The 26,539-nt window shown below is 38.5% G+C and overlaps 1 pseudogene; it reads left to right on the forward strand.

Moving 5' to 3' along the window:
• The window catches only part of LOC129061793 (40S ribosomal protein S14-like), a 101,838-nt pseudogene that overhangs the window by 34,706 nt on the left and 40,593 nt on the right, over positions 1–26,539 (forward strand).

The following is a 26,539-nucleotide window of genomic DNA, read 5'->3' on the forward strand; positions in this document are numbered from 1 at the left end:
ACTTTATTTAAGCTCAGGAATTTTTCTCTCTAAGTGTAATGGAATGATCAACTGTAAGAGAAGTCAGCTTGAACTCTGGGATACTAGGATGTGAAGGAAAGATCCACAGCGGAGAAGTACAAATGTCTGTGTTTTCACAGCAGGGAGGACAGGAAAGATATTTCTAATCAGAGAGCTGGTCTTTCTTCTGGGCCTTGGCGCCCTAGCGAGAGAAGCACCTGGGTGCTGTCACAGCTGCTCTAACCGCACAGCACCTTCCAGAACCAGGCTGCGAGGCGCTGCTGGACATCTCTGTGAGGCAGCGGGTCCTCCTGGGCTCTGCAGGACACTCCGCCACTGCACACTTCAGGCTTTTCCACGGGAATGTGTGGGATGGTGGATGCTGAGGATCTTCTGGGGTGGCTCTGAAGATCACCCTGTATGCAAACATACCAGTCTCAGAGGGTGGCTGTGGGAATTTCATGATCTGTTGCATCTAATGCTGCTAATACAGCATCTGCCAAAAGAAAAAATCCTCAACAATTATTGAGGTGAATTTTCAATATAATCAATTTCTGCAATAATCAAGCTAGACTGAATTTCAAAAATCAAAAAATTTTTACAGTAAACACTTAGGAAACATGATCAAAACAATGACGTTTAAGAATGGCTGTTTAGGATAGGCTAAGGGATCTTATATGCCAAGGAAATTCTAATCATTTAAACACTACAAATCATTGCATAACTATTACTTACTTCCTGTGTTGTCAATATGAACCCTTGCGAAATGAATGTAGGGAGATGATTTGAGGAATCATGTGTTGATTGATATACATTGAATTTTAGAAATGAAAGTGACCATTTTAAATTTCATTAAGTATAGTAATTTTAATGAGGAAGAAAATAGTGCTTCCTATTATATTAAAAAATGTTGTAGAAAGTGGAAGCTCCTCAGAAGCAAATGTTAAAATCAGGATGATTTATTCTTAGCCACAACATTAAAATTGTTGTTATATTATGCTCTCTGTATTTTGGTTAATTAAGGCTGTATATAGATTAAGGGATTAAGGTTTTTTTGTTTTTTGTTTTCAGATGGAAAGTGCATCACTATTTAGAGACAATATAATTTTTCAATATTTAAACTAATATATATGTTAGTATTAACATATAATATATAAAATGCTCACTTACCTCTCTACATAGGTTAATTTTAAAAATGTCAGTAAAATACAGGAAATGAGATATTAAGACAGAAAAATGAGAACAAGAGACATAAACACAGGGAGTAGGCTCAGGAAAATTCTCTCGTTTTAAACTTCCTGGATAAATGCTCTACAATTTCCTGGCCCCAGGGAGTGTGCTTTTATCTCTGCAGTTCCATGTTTTCTGTAATTTGACTTATCATTTGTTCAGTAGATTATAAAGCATTGTGTCCTTTGGTCTATAGCACTGAGCCTGTTGCCTTCCCCCCACCCCAGGAATTCTGCCCATAAATCACTGTGAACAGCCGCTCTCTGAGTAGAGGCTAACATGTCTATAGTTGCTTGACCTTTTTTTTTTTTTTTTTTTTAAATCAGAGTTTGGAAACTTCTCAGTAACAATTTTCTCCGGCTCTTCAGAGAACCACACTGAGATAAAATTTTAACTTCTCGGGTCATAGCTAAAGAAAGAGTTTCTTTTCTGTCTCTAACCAATCTCATGCTGCTTATCAACAAATATGTGCTTGGCCGTGGCAGGACAGAGGTTTGATTATGTGTTGAGGGGTGCTGGGAGGAATGTGGGGACTCTTGGTAGCAGAAGTCTTTAATGTCAATTGTAACATCCCTTGTCTTTGCTCCTTCTCCTGGAATTCCTGCCCTAATCCTACTTCCCATCATTCTTCCCTCTGTTACGCCTTAAATACCAGTCAACCCAGCAGACCACAATTCCTCTTTCCCGCCTCTGCTTACAGTGTTGACCGTCAAGACGAAAACCCAGCATCCTGCTCCTGGAGTCCCCATGCAGCGCACCTTTCCCACTCCCTGTGTCTCTCACAGTGGGCTTCTCGAGCCTAAGGCTATGTCAGGAAGTGCTGAATTTAAAAGGCGCAGCAGATGCAGCTTGTGGGTCGGCCGGGGTGAGAGGAGAGACACCTGCAGCAACCCAGGGCAGCAAAGTAAGGAGCTGTGCTGGGAAGTAACTGACGTTACCGAACCAGTCACACAATTTTCTTTCTGCCTCCCAGTGAATCTAATTTTTTCTTCCTGAGGCAGCCCTGTCGGTGGGTGAAAATTTAGACAGTCCCTTGACTTTTCTGGTCACTCTCAGTGACCACACATAAAATACATACTTAAATAAGTAATCGTAATGCACAGTCCCATATAACTATCAAAACTCCCAGCTTGATTTTAAATTGAGATGCTCCTTCTTTTTCCAGTTTGGGATTGTTGCAGGTTGCAGGAAAGACAGTTTATGACTGAGAAGTGGTTCTGTGTTTAGCTGTTTTTCTAAGCTAGTGGTTCACATCTTCCCCTCCATATCCCTATGGAGTCGGGAATGTGGGGGAAGGTGAGAAGGAAGAGGGAGATTGCTCTTGTCAGTGAGCACTTCTGTGAACAGTGGCACGTGCCATGGCTTGGCAAGTGTTTAAAGTGGACTCTGATTTGTATGGATCCTCTGAAGGCTCTTTAGAACCACCCCCCCATTTTTTGACCCCCCTCCCTGCCAGCCACTGAACATCTTTTTCCTGCAGGCCTCTGAAGGATGGTATGTGTATCTTTCCTCGGGCTGGGCTCTTGCCCCTTCCTCAGGCATTTGGTGGTAGTGGCAAAATTTTTCTGTTACACTGCCCTTGTATTCTTTCATATTTTTCTTCCTTTTATTTATATATTATGTAAATGGAATGAGAAAAAAATACTCAGTACTAATTATAGGAAAATAACTCTGATCTTGGGCACAGTCCAGAAAGTTTCTAAGTATATTTGCTTGTTTTTTTGTTTTGTGTTCTCATAAAAAGAGATGGTGTCTTGCCTGAAGGCTCTAGACTCAACTTATGTGGAGAGTTAAACATTACATCTTTTAGGACACTTCTGATTCCATGGCATTCATGTGAATTAAACACAGCTCACTGAGTTGTGTCATTTGAGACAGCTGAAGACTTTATAATAAAATACAAAAACTAGTGTCCACATAACAGTCTTTAATAAGTCTTAGTGCAAATCAACCTATGAGTGAGGTGTGCTCATTTCCATTTGATAGACAATGAAATAAAATTGAGAGAGTCTAATAACTTGGGGGAGGTCACTGAGAAATATGGTGGGACAGACCTAGAATTCACATTCAGATCTTTCTGATTTCAAATTCCATGGTATTTATACTATATCCCTCAGTGTGCTGGGATACACCAAAATAATAAAAACTTTGGTGAAATCTGACCGATAATTCTGAATATTCAGGGAAAGATGCACAGGGAGGAGGGTTGAGAAAATATCTTTGGGTGAGAGACTGATGTGCTCGTGACCATATGAAGGTCACCAACTCATTCCACCTGGCTGAGTAAGCAGGGGGCAGCTTCGGCCCCCTTCCCATTTTCTTGATTGTCCTAGGTACAGGAGGACCATTTTTTTTGGTCAAAAGACGGGGATTCCTGCTCAAACCTTAAATTGACTTTGGGGAATGTAGAGAACAGGGTATTTGAAGTAGTATTGTCATTGGGAATCTTGAAGAGGAAAATTTCTGTGTGTCAAGTGTTGGGTGTCTAGGGCAACAGATGTAACAAATAAGGACTTCCTTTTAGAGATTTCAAAATAAAATAAAAAAGGAAAAGTGTTCTAAGAGAGGTTGGTCTCAAAATAATGCTTTTTAAATTTTATTTTAGAGTTTTCAAGACCTAACTATGTTTAGAGGAAGGGCAGAAGGAGCCTAAAGAGAGGGCGAGTGATGAATGTTGGAAGCAAGGAAGATTGTGCCATAAGTTATCACAGCTAAGAGGGTACCACATAGAGATGACAGAGGTGGCCATGAAATTAAAAAGGTAATTTTTATTTGAGTCAGGGCTAAAAAAGGAGAAAAAGTGAGAGAAATACTGAGATTAAAAAGGTGAAAATTAAATTTGTTTTTGTATAATTAGATTGACCACAAAATATGTTCATCTAAATCAGATAACTTTGACAGTGAAAATGGCACCTTCTACAATAGATGTTGGGATAACAAACATATGTTACGTTTCATGGTTATGTATGCTCATCCTATGATGGCTTCAACCTTCTCATTTAAGTTAAGGCATCTCCTTTTCGTTTCTTTCCCCAAACATCCCTTAAAAAATACCTGATATCACTGTGGTATTTATTCTTCTACTTATTCATTTAAAAATATTTTTCAAGAACTTTTTGTATATCACACAATTTCACTACACTCTGATATATAGTATAGAAGACAGAAAAAAATATTCGTGTGTGCTTAGAATTCTCTGTCCCAGTTTATCCCCATTTTAATCTTTGGGTTTTTTTTTTTTTATTGTTGTTCAATTACAGTTGACCCACTTTTTCGTCCATTTCTCTACCCAGCCCCGCCGCCCTGCCTCTCTGACAGTCAATCCTCATCGCATTGTCCATGCCCATGGGTCCTTTGTACATGTTCCTTCACTTGCCTCTCTGTCTTCTTTCCCCATTATCCCCTTTCCCTCTCCCCTCTGGTCACTGTCAGTTTGTTCTTTATTTCCATGTCTCTGGCTCTATTTTGCTTGCTTGTTTGTTTCGTTGATTAGGTTCCACTTATAGGTGAAATTATATGGTATTTGTTTTTCACCGCCTGGCTCTTATTTCACTTAGCATAATACTCTCCAGTTCCATCCATACTGTTGCAAAGGGTAGGAATTCCCTTTGGAGGTAGGAAGGGTAGACCTTTCAATACTATGTTCAATAGAAGTGATAAAAGCAGACACCCTTGTCTTGTGCCTGATCTTAGAGGGATAGCTTTCAATTTTTGACCATTGAGTATGATGTTGGCTGTAGTTTTCTCGTATATGGCCTTTATTGTGTTGAAGTATACTCCCTCTGTTGTCACTTTGCTGAGTGGTTTTTTTTTTAATCATAAATGGGCGCTATAGTTTATCAAATGCTTTTTCAGTTTCCATTGAAATGATCATGTGGTTTTTGTGTTTCATTTTGCTTTTGGTGTATAACATTTATTGATTTGTGTATATTGTAGTATCCTTGCATCCATGGGATGACTCCCACTTGATCATGGTGTATGTTCTTTTTAATGTATTGCTGGACCTTGTTTGCTGAAGATTTGTTGAGAATTTTAGCATCTATATTCACCAGTGATATTGGCCTGTAGTTTTCTTTCTTTGTTGTGCATTTACCTGGTTTTGGAATTAGGATAATTCTGGCTTTATGAAAAGAGTTTGGGAGCCTTCACTCTTCTTGGACTTTTTGGAATATTTTGAGAAGGATCAGGGTTAGCTCTTCCCCAAATTATTGGTAAAATTCTCCTGTGAATCTGTCTAGTTCAGGGTTTCTGTGTGTCAGTTTTTTGATTACTACTTCAATTTCATTATCTGCTATCAGTCTATTCAGGCCTTCTCCTTCTTGACTCAGCTTTGGAGGATTGTATGTTTCTAGAAATTTGTCCATTTCACCAAGATTTTCAAATTTCTTACAATCTGTTCATAGTAATTTCTTACAATCTCTTGTATATCTGTGGTATCAGATGTAATTTTTCCTCTTTCGTTTCAGATTTTATTTATTTGAGTCCTCTCTTTTTCTTTCTTGATGAGTCTGGTTAAAGGCTTGTTGATTTTGTTTATCATTTTAAAGAACCAGCTTCTGGATTTATTGATCCTTTGAATTGTTCTTTTAGTCTCTATGCCATTTAATTGATTATTTCCTTCCTTCTGCTCTCTCTGGGCTTTGTTTGTTGTTTGGTTCCTAGAGTCCTGTTGATGTAGGATTAGGTTGTTTATTTGAAATTTTTTTATTTTATTTTTTTTTTAGGTAGGCCTGTATTGCTACAGACTTCCCTCTGAAGACTGCCTTTGCTGTGTCTCATAGGTTTTGGACGGTTTTGTGTTCATTTTCATTTATTTCTAGAAACTTTTTGATTTCTTCCTTGATCTCACTGTTAACCCATTCATTGTTTAATAACATGTTATTCAGTCTCCATGGATTTGATTGTTTTTGAGTTTTTTCCTTGAGGTTGGTTTCTAGTTTCAACCCATTGTGATCTGAGAAAATGTTTGATATGATTTCAATTTTCTTTAATTTGCTGAAGCTTGTTTGTGTCCTGTCGTGTGGTTTATCTTTGAAAATATTCCATGTGCATTTGAAAAGAATGTATATTTTCCTTCTTTTGGGTGAAAGGTTCTGTATATGTCAGTTAAGTCCATTTGTTCTCAAGTGTCATTCAGTGCCACGATATCCTTGTTGAATCTTTGTATGGAATAACTATCCATTGCTGACAGTGGAGTGTTAAAATCCCCTATGTTGGGTGCAGATATGTTTACAATGCTTATATATTCTTGATGGATTCTACCCTATAGTATGAAGTGTCCTTCTCTGTCTCTTTTTATGGCCTAGTTTTGAAACCTATTTTATCTGATATAAATATTGCTATGATGGTTTTCTTTTTTTCCCTGTCCATTTGCTTGGAATATTTTTTTCTAACTCTTCACTTTCAGTCTATATAGGTCTTTTGTTCTGAGGTGGGTCTCTTGTAGGCAACATATGTGTGGGTCATGTTTTCTTACCCATTCAGCTACCCTTATGTCTTTTGATTGGAACATTTAATCCATTTACATTTAAAGTTATTACTGATAGGTACTGATTCATTGCCATTTTTTCCCTTTGTAGCTGTGTTCCTCTCTCTCTCACTCTTTTCCTCCATCTTATTAAAGCAGTTCTTTTAGCATGTTTTGCAATGCTGGTTTGGTAGAGGTGTATTCTTTTAGCCTTCTTTTGTCTGGGAAATTCCTTATTTCACACTTTATTTTAAATGAGTGCCTTGCTGGGTAGAGTAGTCTTGGTTACAGGCCTTTGTTAGAAAACAATTTTTATAACATATTTTATTAGACTTTTTGTATCTGAATTCTCAATAAAAACATTTAAATTTATTTGTTAATAATTATACGCCTGTACCACCAAATTAATATATCTTGTCCATTTCACTCCAAAAGAGTAATTTAAAGGTGAGATAAAGATATAACATGTAATATTTTAAAATTGTATTTTCATTATTGGCAAAATTATTTCATTCCACATGAAATACTAAACTTATTAGTATTGAACCTATTACAAGTATTTCATTATTTTTGAAATTATTTAAAATTTGAAAAAAGATTTACATATTGGTGTCTAGGTAGATATAGATACTTGGTTTTAATAATATGCATAACTAGAAAGAAAACCCCCCAAAAAGCACAGTATATGCAAATAGGTAACATTCACTGAAGCAGTATCTATTTACAGTGTTGGATATCAACCCGTAGCTCAATTAGTTAGAAACAATTAAGTGACATACCTGGGCCCCATGCACTACAAGGCACCATGGTGTGCTAAAAACTAGCAAATGAGTGACGGGGCCACTGTCGCCCCTCTGTCAACCACTCTTCCTTCCTAATGCCTTGTAGACTGTGTATGTTGTATCACTACCTGATCTGGACTAAAATGGTCCTACTGACCAGCATAAACAAAAAAGAAATAGAAATATGAATTTTAACATCTTCTTTCTGTGCCCCTTCAGGTTGACTTGTTCATGCTTGAGGGGTTGGGGACAGGGGCAAGCATGGGCTTTCATGTCATATAGACAGTGCTCTGCCACTTAGAAGCTCTATGATCTTGGACTTCATCTCTCTGAAACTCAGCTAGCTATTTGTTGTATGATGATGATAATATTTGACTCATTTATTTTTTTGACAATTAATGAAAAATCATGCCAAGAAATAAATCCAAGAACCTCATGTATGACAGTGGCTCATTGACCCATTGGCTGCTTCTCTCCCTCTCTGCTTCTGCTCTTTCCAATCTACTTTTCTCACCTAGCCCAGTCACCTCTCTGCCCCCATGCTTTACTTTCATGTTTGATAAATGAATGAAAAAGAGACACTTAGTATTTTCGACTAGCTTTTCCAAGTCCCCCACATTTTCTCCTACAATGACAGTTTGCAGAACTCTGCTCTATTTTAGAAAATAGACAAGGGGACCTCTCTCTAGATTCATACGTGCCACACATTTCTCCCAGGACTCATCAGCTAGGACAACATATAAGGTCACATTAAGAGTAGTAGCTTAACTTTCACCAGGTTTGCTGCCTCTCCCCACCTATTGGCAGAGGACTGTCAGCTTCCCTGCCAGCCCACACACCAATATTGCTGGGACTCTCTATCGGGTGCCTTAAATGCACTTATGTGTGGTTTTACCCTTGACACATGTAGCACCATTGGACAGTGTGGTCTTTCCTTTGCTCTTCTGTGCATGGTGTCTCCCTGACATGGCTGTGCGTATCCTCCCCTGGCCTTGGAATCTCCCTTCTCCCTGCTTCTTGAGTGGCCATGTCAGTCCCTCCTGTGGCTCTGTTTAGCACAGTTGGCAGGTGAATTAATTCACCAACAAAGACCTGAGCTTCCATCTCACCAAATCTCCTGGGGTCAGTGCCAGGAGAATGAGGAGGGGCCAGAGCTGAGAGAGGAGATAGGTCTTCTTCCTTTTGCTTGATGCTCTGGTAGGGTAGGATCACAACAGATATGTTATATAATTTAGTAGAAGTGATTATTTTAATTAATAATCACAGCTCTATCTTCCTTTCTTGACACACATGTGTCCAGGAGGCTGGGACAGGGGCAGTTCTGACAGTGTTTACCATGATTAACCAGGATCCCTACTCCAATGTGATAATTAAGCCTTTGTTATGGCTTAAAGATCAGCTCATTATCTTCACTTCCTCCCTCAGTATAAGTTTACTATAAATAGGCTTCTCAGCTTCTATCCAAAAACCATTTGGGCAACCAGATTATCTAGCTATACCCAGATATGCTTAAGCTCCAGAAAACAATGTGGCTCAAGTTCTGGATCTATGGGACTTCTTGGCATCAAGCTGAGTTTTGGTGAGTATTGTCCCTCCAAGTCACCAGCAAGCAATAGTACCAATTTTGTCCTCATTATGATCTTAACCTTGTCAAAATCATCATTATCCTAACAGCTACCATTTAAGTGCTCTGACCAGCTGGATGCTGTACACAGCACGATTTAATTAAATAGTGCATGATATAATTTCTTAACATTAGACTTGCAGCACGTGAACACAGCCCAAGTGCAAGATGAGTTTCTGTTACGTCAGGTTCTCGTTGCTGCCTCAGACATTAGTAAAACCTGCCATACTAATGCCAGGAGAGGAGACTTGCAGTAAGTAATTAGAAGCCTAAGCCATAGAAAAACCATAACATAACTTGCAGAGATTTGAACCACCAAAAGCATTTCAGAAAGCAGACTAAAAATGTACTTTTTGGCTCCAAATGATCAAGCTGTCAGTTCCACTTTAATTTTCACAAGTTTGTTCTACATAATCCACTTAAAAGGCAAAAGTAACTTATTTTTGGTGCATTGTGCATTTTAATTAAGTGCCCTGGAAGCCTCAATATCTCCTCCTCTTGTTCTCCCTTGGAAAGAGCAAGATATACTGAACACGCTGACATTGAAATAAGTAATTAATATGCAGCTTTTTTAGTCAGTATGAATCAGCATTTTGATGATGTCTTGTGAGGATAGGATTATAATTGGCAGGATTTCTGCCTTAAGGTTGATAATCCTGGATTCTGGAAAGAACAAATGCATTAAATAGTACTGTTAATTTGTCTTATAAAGCATACAGCCATACAAGAGACAAGTAAAACTTAGAGAGAAATTGATGAAACCTAATTAGGTATACACCATCTTTTTTTATTTAGGTCATTATAAATTTGTGGCAACTCTTGAAGCATTCAGAACAATAACTGAGAAAACTAGCTTAAAAATTCTCTTCTGTGATATGTGGTCTATAAGATTAGTATATTCAAGATTCATCTGCTATCTTCTCATTGACATCATAATAATTGAAATTCAAGCTGCTGGTTGACTTTTCCAGCTACCTGATTTGCTTCCTGCAGTATTCTTACAGAAGGTTTACTCAACTAAGCCTAGTTTGGAATCCGTGTCTCTTCCACTAACATAGATTGCTCTCAAGCTTGGCAAACACGTTTGCCTCTGAGCCTCTCTATGGTCCTTCAGTGTAACATGCCCTCCTCGCACTTCCCTATCAACTTCTTTATCTCTGTCTTTAGAAACTCTTCTAGAACTTCTACAAGTTCTTTCCTGACTAATCCAATGTGAATCTCAAGCTCTACTATGAAAGATTTAGCAAGCACGTTCTTTGGAATGCAGTTGTTCCATGATGCTGTGGGTGAAGAGTTTGAGAAATAGAGAACTGAGGGGAATGTTGCTTTGATTATATGCCTCTGGGAGACTCACAGTATGGCTTAAAAGTTCGGCTGTAAGAAGCTTATCTTGATTAACTTACCCTGTGACACATTTATATCCCTAAGAACTGTTGTTGTGTGGAATGTGCTCTAGGAACCAACTACTGTAGCTGTGATAGTTTGGTACTTGAATTAAGGTTGGTGATATTGTTTTCAGAGTATTCAAGTCATTTCTCTGCATTTGATAAAAAGTGCTTCAGTTACATTGTCCCATCTCCCCAAGCACTCATGTGTAATTTGCTCAAAGTGGGCTTATAATTCACATCTACCAGACGAAAAACGGAAGGCTATGGCGACAGACCTGAACGTTGCCATTTCTATCTGGATTTGAAGGGCTCCCTTAAATTTTTAATAAATAAGAACCAGCAACTCTGTTTATTATACTGACCCTGTCTGTCCCTTCTTTTACTTCTCTCGTCACCACCTCAGCTACAAATGCTGCTAAACACATTCCACTTCAAAGCCTTGTTACGCCTTTTATTTTAGTTCCTATGGCTGAAGTCTGGCCTTTCCCGGGTGTGCAAGTCACAGCTGGTAATGATGGGGACCAGATGATGCCCCAGCAGCACATTAAAGGTTTTTTCCAGGATGTGGTTTGATGGTTTTGCTTGGGTATTTTGTTGTTGTTATTTTTTCCTTTGGAATGTGAGTTGCGGCCAAGAATTATTTCCCTGATTGCATTTTTGCTATCCCTCTTCATTTCGGAGGCTGGAAAACATACAGAGACATAAGGGATATGATTGTAAACTACTTCTGAAGCTAACTGGCAGGCCCTTGTAGGGTGACTTTTAGCTGTGACCTTTTATTTATTCAATAAATATGCTTCTATTATGTCCAAAGTACCATGCTGATATCTGGGGCTTATCATTTTAACAAAGCATCATTATTCTAGAATTTTTAAAAACTTAAAAGTTTATAGGCATAATTCTTTGAATACTACAGATGAAATGCTTGCCCTTACACTGTGTGTTCACCTCATAATGTAGTGGAATGTGCATAGGTTTATGATCACTTCGAAGGGCACTGTGCACAATATATGTTATTATTATTTAAAGTATTTATTGTTTTGTTTTCATTAGGGAATTGCCGTGTGCTTATTATAAAGATTGGAACGATGTAGAAAAGGACAAGGAAGAAATTAAAAATCATCCATAATCTCACCACTATGCACATCTCACCCTTTGTTTCATGATTGGGGAAAAACAATGGGATAAGTAAAATTGATACTCCAGCCATTAATTTCAGCATCCTAGCTAGGCAGCCTGCCTATCAGTACTAGTCACCAGACTCAAAACTTGCTAATGATTGCATAGTAAGGGGTTCTACACACTGGAGCTACCCAGTCTTAAGATGCCTTTTTGTTTCTACATTCAATCTTTTTAGGTTATTGTTACTAATTCCCTAGACTTAAAGCTATATCTGTCCCCCAAAAGTATGTCTCCCACCTGGCCACTCCCTGGAATCTTAACTCATACTCAGCTGCTACCTTAACATCTCCATTTAGCTATCCAGGAGGACTCTCAAACTTAAGGCCAAAGCTTAACCCCAGATGTTCCTTTACCTAGACTTTTCCCCAGGTATTTTAATTTAATTTAATTTTTTTTTTTTGTATCTTAACAAGGAGCATCTCATTAACACAGTTGTTCAACTCAAACTCTGGGAAGCCATTCCTGACTGCTCCTTTTCCTTCCTCTCTCCCCCCTCATCTAGCATATGTGAGCCTGGAGAGAGAAAGATTTGGGATAATGCCAGATTTCTCTTGGCCAAGCCATTATTAAAGAATGTAATTTATAGGGGTCAGTTCTCCCTCTGCTAGAAGCAAATGGAATCCTGTCAACTTCTATGCTGGGGGTAGGCATGACTTTGGCAGAACAAATATTTTCCATATTGGAAAAAAGGAGGAACCCTTATGGATGACCTAGCAATATGTAGCAGACATCAACAACTGCTGTTTTTGGCAGCAGAAATCAACCCCAAGGACTGACATTTTCAAGCAGCAGCCTTCTGAGTAGTTGCCAATAAGAGTGTTCAGCAGGTTGAGCAAAAAACAGAGATCCCAGCAAGCCAAGAAACTAGGACAACCTGAGTCTGAAGAGGTCAGAACCCAGAACAGTAAGTTATATATTTCAGGGGACATATTAACCCATTTCCCATCTTCTTCCACAAGGCACTTGCTGAAATGAGCTGTTGGGTTGGACTTGAGGGAAGAGCATGGCGACAGGAGTGAAGAAAGGGAGGCAGGGAGACTCCAAGGCAGTGCTCCTTCACAGGGACTATTAACTTCTGGGAGGGACAATTTATATTTGTGCAAACTGCCCCACTTTGGGGGACGTTTAGCATCTATAATCCTGCATGCCAGAAGTAAATGCTAGTAAATGACAGATGTGCCCATCAGTCATTGGGATAATCAAAATATTTTTCTGTGGATATGGAGTAGTCCCAGCTTCCATGGAGTCTCTTGAGAGAATCTATAAGGAAGGAAAGAATTCTAAAGAGAGAAATTTGTAAGAATGATGTGTGTGTGTGTGTGTGAGAGAGAGAGAGAATGAGAGAGAGAGAAATACAGATATTGGTGAGAGATCTTTTATTGAGTGGGGTAGTCAGATTTAGAAGGATGTGGAGACTTAGTGGAACAAGAGAGTCCTCAAGGATTCCTAAGACAGGGCGGACAGTCTCTCACCAGGGTCCTTTGGGAGAATTCCTCCATCTTCAACAGACAAGGGGTTTTACGGTCTAGCCAAGATTAGATTTGTTTTGCCATATGCATCCAAAATCCTGTTGGTGTAGGATTCTGTTACAAACCCTTAAATAACCAAAGTGTGTGACACACAGGAGCATCTGTGATGTCATTTTCTCTGTGATACATTCCACCGGCCTGAGTAATATTGCCTAAAACACATGCTCAAGCTGCCTGCAGCCTGTGCTTGGCGCCAGGAATCACATCGCTGCTCTCACTCACATGGAAAGATGGTCCAAGGAATCATCTTAGACAGCTTAGGCTCACACCTGCCATGAGAATTTCATTTTATAAATATACCAGCAGACACCTCCCCTTGGGTTGTTTATTTCACTTCTCTGAACCTCAGTGTTCCCACCTATAAAAACAGACTACTGATACTTACTTTACAGTGCTGTAGCAAAGAATAGATAAAATAATTATGTAAAGTATTTGATACACATTTTGCGGCGGCTTAATAAACATTACTTTCCCAACTAGTCAGATAGTCGAGATGATTACTTGGAGTAAGGAAACTACTTTTGACTAAATGACCTTACATACTTTTATAAGAGTCTGTCTTTTTTGGCTTCTTTCCGTTCTTCCTCTTGATCTTCTCATGATTTAGCACAGCCAGCACTAGGGGAATCAATCTTACCCTCATCCAGGTAAATTGGTTACACATCAACTGCAGCTTAAGCTGGAGTATCAAGTGTGTGGGGATGTGAGCAGGAGAAATGGTTCTGTAATTTTTATAGAGTAAAAGAAAAGACATAGTATACATTTCAACCTGGACATCAAATGCCAATGTTGTTCTAACAAATTGGTAGAAACAAAAAGGAAAAGAGAAAAACTCCATTCTAAACTGATTTGTGCTTCAGGGAGCACCAACATAAATCTCCTCATTGTATGACTAAGCATTTGTTTGTTATTATGTAACAGAACCTTGACTGCCAAATACTTTTAAATATCTGCAAAAAACTCACATACGTGGAGAGACTCTTTAAGAGGCATGCAGAAATTACAGAAGTGAGCCGTGTCAGTAACAATATAAATATTAAGATGATAAAAATGAAGTTGGACAACAGTAAAAAACATGAAGTTGGGATACATGTGATCAGACATCAAAATGGAACAGGCTGTTAATGGTGCTTCTTTTTGCTGTCGTTCTTTCTTTAACACATTCTTTCTTATTTAGCCAGCTTTTTGCTCTTTCCCCCAACCCCCATATATTTGGTTTCTTTCTCATCCAGCAACACTGTCCAGTAGTCCCCCACCCTTGAACACTACTAATTACCTTGGATCGTAGAATAGATATTAAAAAACTATCTTTATAAGCTTATATAAAACATAAACCTAAAAAAGACAATTACAAGAATTGCTGAAGCAGAAAATGTAGTAAAGCCTCAATGTTCTCATTTACTAATTAACCCAGACAAAGCACACTCTCCAAAACTGCTTTCATTTCATGTAAGAGTGCCAAAATTAATGAACAATTCAACTAATTTACCTCAGCTGGAGTCTCAAAATATGGTACCTAGTTCTTATGAGCAATACTTTTGCTTTTTTTTTAATAGAAGCAGAAAAACTGGGAAAGGAGCCAGTGACTTCTGCCTCTCTTCCAATATCTTCTCTCTTGGCCCTGAGGTTAAATATACTCATCACAGACACAGGTGACCATATAGGGGCTGGAAAAGAAATCATAAACAACACGGAGGCAAAAAATAAATACTGGATCATTGCTGAGATGGGTGCCATTCTTGAGCAAAGTAATAATAGCTGAGCATTAATTAGACACTTAGGATAAATGTGTGAGCTTCTGTGTGGAGCACTTTATAGGCGTTTATCTCTTCCTCACACCTCTCTAGAAGGTAGGTAATGATGATGACAGAAAACATCCAGGCAGCATTCATTATATGTTAGGTAGAGTTTTAAGCACTCTGAAATTCCAGCTCATTTAATCTTGTAACAGTCAAGTGAGATAAGTATTATTAATATTCCTGTTTTACATATAAAGAAATCAATGCACAGAGAATTTTAACAACTTGTCCAAGATCACAGTGAATAGAGAGAGTGGACTTAGAATGTGAACCCAGCGGGAGTTGATACCAAATACTGCAGTAATCTCTAAGCTGTAGTATTAACAGCCTAATTTCTCCTGGGTTAAAAGGATGATTGGCATTTTATACTCCAATTTTTCACAGACTTTGTACCTGAAGTTTATGTCTTCTGGATTGCCAAGATTAATATTGCTGAGGACAGAAGAGAGACCAAAATGACCCAACTAGGGAGGGAGCGAAAAGTGGTAAGTGCAGAAGATGGATGAGGATGTGCCCTGTGAAGGCAAAAAAACATGGAAGGTGAGAGAAAGCATGCTCTCTAATGAGGATGCACACTGGCGGAAATGTATCTCATGCCTTTGCAATGTCTTCAGCCTAGTTTCTGAGGGGTTTATTTCAAGCTGAATTCTAGCAACAATTGTGTCCAAGTAGCCATCATCTATCTAGACTGGATTCCTCACTCCCATTCTAGTCTTTTTCGCATCCTTTCCCCACCTAACATCCCAGAGGGAACTTTTAAAAGTGTAATCAGGGTGTGAGGCTCCCCCGTTGGGAACCATCCAAAGCCTTCCATCTCATTTGGAATAAATGTAGACTCCTCGCCCTGAAGTTCAGAGCCTTGTGTGGTCTGCCCTTTGCCTCACCAGGTGGAACATTTCAGTCTTGCAGAAGACATTATCTAATGAGTATACATTACTTAGCTGAAAATGTCACCCCCAATATAATATTGTCCACTATCAAACATGATGGAGAAATTTACATTCATATCCTCAATAGTTTTCCAAGATTTAGCTGAAAAATCAGTCATTTTTTTCTCAAATAATTTTTTATTTGGAATGTTTGTCTATGTGTACTGCTCCCAAACTGTTAAATAATTGTAAAAGCATGACAATATAATGGTCCCAATATATTAAGTGAAAACTATATATCAAATCATTCCTTGAAAATCAGTGATGCACACACTATATTTGAAATATCTTTAGAGTAGCCCCTGAAAAAATTATATGCTGATTGTGAAGGGGATCGGAATACTTGTATACCACTCCAAAATATGCCACTTTGGCATAAGGGTCATTAGGAGCTGAAGGCAGATACAGGAAGAGTTCCCTGCTGTTCTCTTACTTGCCTAAAAAAGAAGGCATACATTTCATTTTGCAGAAGGAGCTCCTCTCCCTTTCTCCATCCCCATATCGAAGAGAGAAGACTAACTCATCATAGAAGATAGGGAGTAGACACTAAATTGAGTTTGCATAAAATAGACCTTAGCTTCCATTTGTTCCCTCATGTATTTGCTAGTAACTTCCCCACAGTTTATCATTTCTTGAAGCCCAAACCCTCTTTGCTTTGTTAAAAAGATATATGAACCCCTGAATCTAACAGCTTCTTTGAGTTTTACTTTATTTTTGTGAACTCCTATGCATGTAAATATAGTACATTTCTTTCCTATGAACCTGTCTTTTGTTAGTTTAATTTACAGGCCCCCAAACACAAACTAAGAGGATAAGGAAAACACTTTTCTTCCTTAGCAAAATGCATTTATAATTGTAGTAGGATTTTAAGTGAATCTGAAAAACCTTAAATATCATACTCTAAAAGAAGTGCTAGACCATAGTTAGAGTTAATAAAGTTGTGTCAGAAAAACTTACCCTTTTACCCATATTGATGGCATAACTGGAGAGTGTTTCAGAGAAGTTAGAGAGCACTTTTGGTGAACTTTTGGAACCTTCTTCTTCCTCTAAAAGGAGGAAGAACCCACAGAGTTCTTTCTTCACCTCCATTTAAGGGACATTTAAAGGTGTCAAATAAAAGCAAATTCAGACTTAAGTAAGGAGAGATTTTACTTAGAAACTATTTTAATAGGGAGAACATTCTGACCTCAGAATTGGCAAGGGCCTCAATAATAATGTGTTTTCAAAAGGGGTGTTCTTTTGTAGAGAGAAGTAAAGTGAACTAACAGAAACTCTGCGGGGAGCAGGGAAAGTAGTGGGGTGAGCAAACAGCATAATCTGGGAAGTTTAAGAGAAAAGGTTTCTTTATGCAATGATCAGCCAATTGTCAGAACAAGCTGTTAAGAGGGACATTTTGCTCCTTGGAGCTTTAGTGCTTGCTCAGATTTGGGGTCAAGCCAGATTTTAGGGGCCTGTAGGGAGGAGAGAAACCTGAACAAAGTTTGGTCAAGCCCAAGTTCAGGGTGTAAGTAATAGGCCATTTTAAGCCTTTGGTCAAAAGGAATCATTAGAAGAGCTTAATGCATCTGGGGGAGACACAGTGGATGCAGGTCTGTGTTCTGAGTGAGAAACATGTAAAGTGAAAGGGTGGCTTCAGTGGCCTGTGGCAGCAGAGATGCCTACTGTTTAGGAAGCAACTGCACTTAAAGAATTAGGTGAGTCAGAGACTGTGGGAGTTTTTCCTGACCTTCTTTTGAAAGAGGACTTAACTAAGAAGACCATCTGGAAGAATGAATGAATGGACTTTGGCAGAGAGAAGCTGATACTACTGCTGGATTCTCAGACGCTGAGACAGAGGAGAGATGTGTTCCTCTTTAACATAAGAACACATTGGAGATTCTCAGAGATTGGGTCTACAAAGGAGTCATCATGAGTGAACTTTAGAAGAGAAAAATTAGAATTCAACACTAAACTGAGCTCAAAAAGCTCTGATGTTAGATCAACCTACCAGTACCAACCACAAACATCCCTTTGCTCCTTTGCTTTCCTTCTACTCCCTTCTTCCCCAGATGCCATAAATCAGTTAGCAAAATGTCATAAGTCAATAGCCAGGTTTGTCCTGGCTTTTAAATTAAAAGCATTGTTGACTCCAAAGAACAAAACAAGGAAGACAATGGCTTAGAGCAAGGTAGGCATATATGCCAATATGTGGCTATATTCAACCTACCAAGTAGAATTACTTGTGTAAAAGTTATTTATCTAAAAGTACTGTCAAAATAAAGGGTAAACTTTCAACATATGTGCAACATTTTTATGTATTAAAAGTCATTGTCTATAGCATTTCACGAAACTAGAAAAATAAACCAAAACATTTATATGGAACCACAAAAGACCCCAAATGACCTCAACAATCTTAAGAAAGAAGAACAAAGTTGGAGATATTACCTACCTGATATCAAGCTATATTACAAAGCTGCAGTAATCAAAACAGCCTGGTACTGGCATAAAGACTGACATATAGATCAATGGAGAAGAATAGAGAGCCCATAAAGAAACCCATGCTTATATGATCACTTAATATTTGCTAAAAGAGGTAAGAACATATACTGAGATAATGACAATCTATCCAATAAATTGTGCTGGGAAAATTGGACAAACACATACAAAAAAATGAAACTAGATCACTTTCTCACACCATTTACAAACTCAAAATGGATTAAAGACTTAAAATGTAAAATTCAAAACCATAAAACTCCTAGAATAAAACATAAGCAGTTAAATCTTAGAAATTTCTTGCAGCAATATTTTTGGGCAAGGGAAACAAAAGAAAAAAGTAAACGAGGCTATATCAAACTGAAAAGTTTTTGCACAACAAAAGAAACTATCAATAAAATGAAAAAACAACCTACTAAATGGGAGAAGATATTCGCCAATGATACATCTGATAAGGGGTTAATATCCAAAATTTATAAAGAACTCAGACAACTTAACACAAGAAAAAGAAACAGCACAATTAAAAGGTGATCAGAAGGCCTGAATAGATACTTCTCCAATGAAGACATACAGATGGCCAGCAGATATATAAAAAGTTGCTTAACATCACTAATCATCAGAGAAATGCAAATTTAAATCACAATGAGATACCACCTCACACCTGTCAGATTGGGTATCATCTATATGTCAACAAACAACAAGTGTTGATGAGGATGTGGAGAACAGGGAACCCCGTGTACTGTTGGTGGGAACACAGATTGGTACAGCCATTATGGGAAACAGTATAGTGTTTCCTTTAAAAGTTAAAAATGGAACTACCCTATGACCCAGTGATTCCACTTCTGGGAGTTTATCTGAAGAAACCTGAAACACTAATTTGAAAGAATATATACACCCCTATGTTCACTGTAGTGTTATTTACAATAGTCAAGATTTGGAAGCAACCCAAGTGCCCATCAGTAAATGAGTGGATAAAAAACTGTGGTATATGTACCCAAAGGAACACAACATGGCTATAAAAAAGAAGGAAATCTTACTTTTTGCAATAGTGTGGATGGACCTAGAGGGTATTATACCAAGTGAAATAATCCAGTCAGAGAAGGACACATATTATGTGGTTTCACTTATATGTGGAATCTAATGAACAACACAAACAAAAGGAAACAGATTCACAGGTACAGAGAACAGGCTGACAGCTGTCAGAGGGGAGAGGGGTTGAGGGTCTGGGAGAAAAAGTTGAAGGGATTGAACAGCACAAATTGGTAGCTGCAGAATAGCTGCAGAGATGTAGATTAGAGCGTAGGAATGTAGGCACTAGTATGGAGGCACAGAGGCATGGGCCAGGAGAGGGATTGCAGCAGCACGCGGGCTGCTCTGTAAAGTACGTGCTTGTCTAACCAGTTTGCGGTGCGTTTGAAACTCATACAGAGTAATACTGAATGGAAACTGTTTTTGAAAAATAGATTTTAAAGAAATACTGAAGAAAAGAAAGTCCTTGCCAAATATATTAAGTACATATACTGTGTCCTTTAATCACTGCTAAGGCTTGGTTGCCTGTTTACTTCCCTGCACCGCAATGGAAACACTTATCTCCCTTTCGTTTGGAGAATATTTTTTGTTAACATTTGGTTAACAGAACATTTAGACTTTTAGAAAACTATTGGAAAGCATGGAAGCCGAAGCCATAAAACAGCGGAGTCATCCTTTAAGGTTGAATGCCTTTGACTGGAGTCCCAATTAACAAAGTATGATGACTAATCACATCTATCCAGTCTCTTTCCGTTACACCAAGTACTCGTAAGGTTGCATCTTTCAGAAGCTTCCTGTAGTTCTTTTTTATAATATTTGGAAGTCTCCACGTTTCTCTCTTTCTGAGGGGCTCCCTTGAGGTACCATGTTAACGTCATACAGTGCCAATACCCAGCTCACGTGAAGACAATCGATAATCTATTCTGGTCATGATCAAATCACATGGTGTTTCTGTGATTATGCAGCCTCCTGGACTGGGAGCAATCAGGCAGAGAATTATCAGGACATTGACAGATTAGCCTCATCAGTTACCTGCTGTGACCATCAGCTTTCTGTATATTAATAAGGAAAAAATAGCCTGCTGATCGTCATTTAAATTACATGAAGATATATTTGTCTTTTGGAACTCCAAAGCATTTAAGTGTTATGTAAGATCAAAAATCATTAAAGAAGGAGAAGAGTTGTTCCAGCAAACATCTCCCAAGAGGCTGAAGTGTGACACTTGCATAGTTGATAAGGTGGGTACATTTTGTGCTTAATCATTTTCAATATGCAACACAATTATATCCAACAAATATTGATTGAGCAATTACTATGGGCAAAGTGCTATGTTAGGCCCCGCAGGGGTAAGGGGAGGAAGGGACATGGGAACTACAAACCTCAAGAGTCCTTCATCAAAACCTACATGTAAATAGACATAATCCAAGGCAGACTATAATGTTTGATGCAAAAAAAGAATCTGAAAAGACCACCTTACATTGGAGCAATTAGGAAAGCCTTTGTGGAAAGGGAGTATATCTGAGTTGGCGTTTTGAAAAGCGAAAATGGGAAGAAGGGAATTACAAAATGAAGTAAGTACAATATCAAAGGCATGAGAATGGGTGTGGCAGATGCTGAAGGTGTTCCTACCAGATCCTCCGGACGCATACCTTTCCCGTGCACTCTGGCGGCTCCATGCACCTCTCCTAAGAGCTTTCTTTAGCCGTGAGGCCTGATCAATGAACATGCAGGGCAAGCTGGGGGACCAGGGAGTTGATGCCCCTGGGAGCAGTTCCCATAAGCAACAAATGGTGGGACAACTCCAAAGGGTGTTCTCTGCCATCTCCTGGAGATACCCAGCAGGACTGGTTCTCAGTTCCCCAGAGTAGCTGATGCTCATTAAGTTACCCTGCTTTGGATTTCTTCCATTTCCTGCCTCACTTCTCCACTCTCCCGATGGATGCTTAACATGCTACTTAATGATGGGGATACATTCTGAGAAATGCTTCATTAGGCGATTTCATCATTGTTCACATCATAGAGCGCACATCCACAAACTAAATGGTACAGCCTACTGCACACCTAGGCTATAGGGTGTAGTCTGTTGCTCGTAGGCTGCAAACCTGTATAGCATGTAACTGTGCTGAACACTGTAGGCAATTGTAGCACAATAGTATTTATGTCTTAAACATAGAAAGGTGCAGTGAAAATATGGTATAAAAGATTATAATGACCACTGTCATATATGTAGTCCATCATAGACAGAAATGTTGTTATGTGGCATGACTGTACTTGCATACTTGCACTCAAATCCTTGTAACGGATTGTGCTAGAAACTCCAACTAAGACAGACAAAAGCACAGGCAAAATAAATAACCAGCAATTGTCCAACTTGTTTAAAACAGACAGGGGATATAGGACAAATAGGAGTGGAAGCAGTAAAGTTTTGTGCTTCTCATTGTTGTGCCAGGAATTGTGTAAAGCACTTTTAAGTATTCTATCTTATTTAATAATCAGAAAATCCCTATGAGTTAGGTACTACTCTAAATCAGAGGTACAGAGGGGTTAAGTTGCTCAAGATCACACATTTGTCAGGTGAGGAAAGAAGAATTCAACTCCAGTTCTCCGAGGTACAGAAACTAGACTCTCACATCCAGTGCTTTTTGTCGTCCCCAACATCACTGAAGGTATTAATGCCACTCTGGAGAGTGTCTGTCTACTGAGGAGCACAGGGCAGGCATGGGAACTTCAGACACAAGTGAGGAACAAGAGATGACCCTGGGTTGGTTGGTGACTCTGATAAAAAAGAGAAGAGTGTTAATTCTGTGAGCAAAGTCATGGTCTGGAAACATCAGAGGAACTCTGGACATCCGTGGCTCTACCCTAACACCCCCGGGGCATCTACAGTCCATGTTTGTGGGGCGTTCTAACATTGGCATTGGGGTCTAAGTCAGGAAGTTCAGAGTCTTGGTCCCATCATTACTGTGTCTGAGATTTTGAGTGAGGTCAGATATCTCCATTCTCTGAGGCTCAGTCTTGTTATTTTTAATAATACAAGTTATTTCATAGGGGTGTGAGGATTAGCAGAACTAACAAGTTTAAAGAACTTTTGTCTGATATGTTCAACACATGTTAGCAGTAGTATTAAAACCAGGAACTGTCTTGTTCACATAGGCTGACCCTTTTTTGTATCTCACACAATTTTGCCTCTTCATCAGCTTCCACAAAATTCAAGTACATGAAGTGTGTTGTTGTTTTATTGAAGATTTGTGGACTAATGTACAGAATGAATATAGAGTTGAATTTTTGGCCACTTGGGTCCTCATAAGACCTGTTTCTCTGACCCTCTCACCCAGCTGTCAGTGTCCCATGAGACTGCCGGGGGGAGCACAGTGGCAGTAGTAACACGGGGGATGTACCGTGGCACGGGTGTGAAAAGGCCCACTGCCCTCCTGCCCGGGAAGAAGCTTTACCGGAAGCCCCACCGAGGGCCAAGTTCATGGGTGCCCCTGCTGCATTTTGCCATGGGCAGGACTGTATAGAAGGCAGAAAGGACACGTCCAGCTACCAAAAGGCAAGCTTCTAGAGTAATCCACACGTTAAGGATGCTGACTCCAAGTGGCTTGGATTTTTACCTATTAAAAACATCCTTCTGTAATATCCTTTATATTCATATAATGCCATTTTTTTTTGTCTTAAGTAAAATTCAGAATACAGCATTTTTCCAAATTATTATCCATACGCTTGTGGTGATTTTTCATTGCAGTGCAATTCAAGTAGGCGAAAAGGGCGTTTCGTCCTTAACCTCATTCTTGTGCTTGGTGTTACGGAGGGAGCCGGAGAAGTGCAAGCCACATGTCCTGCCTTAGAGGCTTACAGTTTCATCAGGGAGAGGGGAAGAAAGAAGTGGCGTGTGTTTAATGCAGAGGAAAAGGATATGGCTGTGGGCGGGAATGCTCTAAAGAAGTGGGAGATGCAACTTGATCTTGAGTGTGGAAGGTGGTTGCAATTTAGGCGAAAGCTGAAGATGACATTCTCGGAGCAAGGAGCAACAGGAACAAAGATGGAAAAAGAATAAGAAGGATTTGTGTAGGTCACAGTGAGAACATTGGCCTGGCAGGGGTGGGAATCATTGAAGGCGGATTTGGGGAAGGGAGGTGGAGTCAGGCTGGGTACGACTTTGGCTACCAGGGGGAGGCAATACCCTCCTGACAGCGTTCCAAGTTTCTGCCTTCTTGCTTACACCGAAGCAACAGGATCTTAAATGATCTCCTGGAATCCAGTCTGTAGTGTTTACAACAGGTGAACTGTGTCTCCTCCTTGCTAAAATCCTCTCCTCGTTTCCCTTTGCTATAAGAAGAAAGACAAAGGCTTTAACATGGCCTACGAGGGTCTTCTGATCCAGGTCCTGCCGATCTGCACAGCTTCGTCCCACCTTCTCTACACTCTCTTCTATCCTCCCCCTTTCACAATATCTCCTGCTGTTTGTTCAGCCACCCTGGCCTTGATTCAGGTCCCCAGTGATCCCTCCCACCCACCAGGAGCCTTTGCTTATGCTATTTCCTCTGCCTAGAAGGCTCCTTCCCTCCACCTCTGTCTTTGACCTAATTAACCAATCTTTATCTTACCACAGCTTACATGATACTTTCTAGGGGAAGATTTCCCTGACTCCCAAGACTATTACATTTTCCTAAAACACCCGGTGCCTCTCCCTCATAAGACAGAATCCCACTTTGTGCTTACCTGTTTATATGTGTGACTATTTTAATGTCATCCTCTCCTACTGGACTGGAAGCACCAACACTCACCATTGAGTTGCCTGCATGCACTTAACATAGTGCCTGGCAAAGAGGTGACAAAGATTTTTTGGATTAATGGGCGTTTGAACAAATGGATTGGTGAATGAATAATAAGACATTTACTCACCAGAATTTGGATCAAACTTGATACTTACCTTCTCTTTATTACCAAGTTTGAGGAATATTAGTTGCTTATTTTATTTAAAGCTTCCTATGTCTCTCTTCAGGCAGTGAACTTATTTTTAGAACTACTATTCATGAGTTAGGAAACCAATTCTTCAGCCGCCCTTATCTGTTATTCTTCTGAGTCTGGATTGTTTTAAAAACGTAGAGAGAAAAGTAAACACTCCAATTTTGTGGTTCAGTTCACATTTCAGTTTTTTCTTCTCTCTCTTATTTTGAACAATGTAAATGGTTTGAAAAACCAAACGTTTGCATTTATATTGCTCCTTTTAATGACAAGATTTCTAAGAGCTTTGAAAACATACAGTAGGATTTCCAACTACAAAAGTGTATCTACATTAAAGCTCCTTTAAGATACAGAGGCTGTTAACAAGTTCACAATACAGCAGCAGCAATTTAAAATACAAATGGGGGGTTCTAATTAAATCCTCTAAAATGACTAATGGCGAATTCCTCCAAGAAGCACCCTTCATTCTAAACCCAAACAATGTTAATGTCTCTTCAAAGAATACATGGATTTAGTGAGCTCTGGTTTGAAAACTTAAGGATTTGAAACATTTGCAAATAAAAAAGGGCAGGATAACATTTCCTCTGCTTTTTCCAACTCCTCAAAAAATGTAATTGGATCTTCAGTCCTATATTTTTTCCTAATATATACATATAAAGCTATACATTTTTCTTCAAGCACAAGTCTTTGCTGTACCCTGCGAGTTTTGATATGCCATATTTTAGTTATTTTCACTTCAAAGCATTTTCTGATTTCCACCAGAATTGCTTTCTTTGACCTATGGGTTCTTTTCAAATGTGTTGCTCAGTTTCCAAACATGTAGCCATCTTCTAATTACCTTTTTCAAAAGCTTTTATTGATTTCAGCTTTAATTCCACTGTGGTAAGAGAACATTCTCTGTATGATTTCAGTTTTATGCAATTTCTTAAGACTGTTCTGTGGACATTGAAATGCATATTCTTAAATGTGTTTAACATTATACAAATGTCAATTAGATTAAGTTTCTTAGTAGTGTTATACAAATAATTTATATACTTCCCAATTTATTTTAATCTGTTTTATCAATTAGGAGGAATGGTTAACTAAAACCTCCAACTATACTTGTGTATTTGTCAAGTTCTTTTATTAATTCTACCAGATTTTACTTAATATATTTTGCTATTAGTGCATCCACATTATTATTATATCTTCTGGTATGGTTGGCTCTTTCATCCCCCTGAAATGTCTCTCCTTATCATCTTTCTTTAAAGTCTTTTTTTGAGATTTTAGCATAGCTATTTTATGTTTTCTTATTTTGCGAGAGGGTCATATTACATGGTTTTACTACTTCCATCGTTTCTGCTTTCAACTTGTCTCCTTATAATAAATGTGTCTCTTCTAAGCAGCATATAGTTTTTTTCAATCTATTCTTACAGTTTTGTTTTTTAGATTAGGTTATTTGGTCTGTTTACATTTAATGTGTTTGTTGGTATGTTTGTGTTTTCTCTTTGTCCCAGCTAGTATTTATCCATAGTTTCTCCTTTCTAGTCATCTTTTCGGTCAATATAGTATTTTCTTCTATTTTCCTATTTCTTTCACCCTGCTAGCTTGTTAACACATTTATATTTTTTATCATTCATTGGTGGTTACATTAGAGATTATAATATGCATTTTTAGCTTTTGTTAGCGTTATCTGTAATCAAGTATTTTAAAATTCCTTATAGTGCAAGGACATTAAATCACTTGAACTCCATTTAAGTCCTTTTTTCTTTGTATGCAATTCTTGATATGCATTTCACTTCTATATACATTTTAAGTCTAACATGTTATTTTTATTGTATTATAAAGTCAATATTATGGTAACTTAGATTTTTCACACATTTTCAGTTTTCAGTGTTGGTTGTTTCCTAAAATTCCATGTTTCCAACTGAAATAATTCTTCTACTTGAAAGATCTTTCTTAGTATTTCTTTTAATCTAAGTCTTCTGGATATAGGAAATATTGTTTTCTTATTTCATATATTTCTTTTAAATATGTTTTTATTGAAATATACATACAGCAAGATGGACATATTCATTTTTATTCTCAAGTTGCATAACTGAAATTGTTTTAGGAACAAAATAAATTTGGTATTTGAAATGAAATAATTTTTGATAGGAAA

Source organism: Pteronotus mesoamericanus, unplaced genomic scaffold (assembly GCF_021234165.1).
Source record: "Pteronotus mesoamericanus isolate MK-2021 breed Mesoamerican mustached bat unplaced genomic scaffold, CSHL_Meso_final scaffold_651, whole genome shotgun sequence".
Lineage (NCBI taxonomy): Eukaryota > Metazoa > Chordata > Mammalia > Chiroptera > Mormoopidae > Pteronotus > Pteronotus mesoamericanus.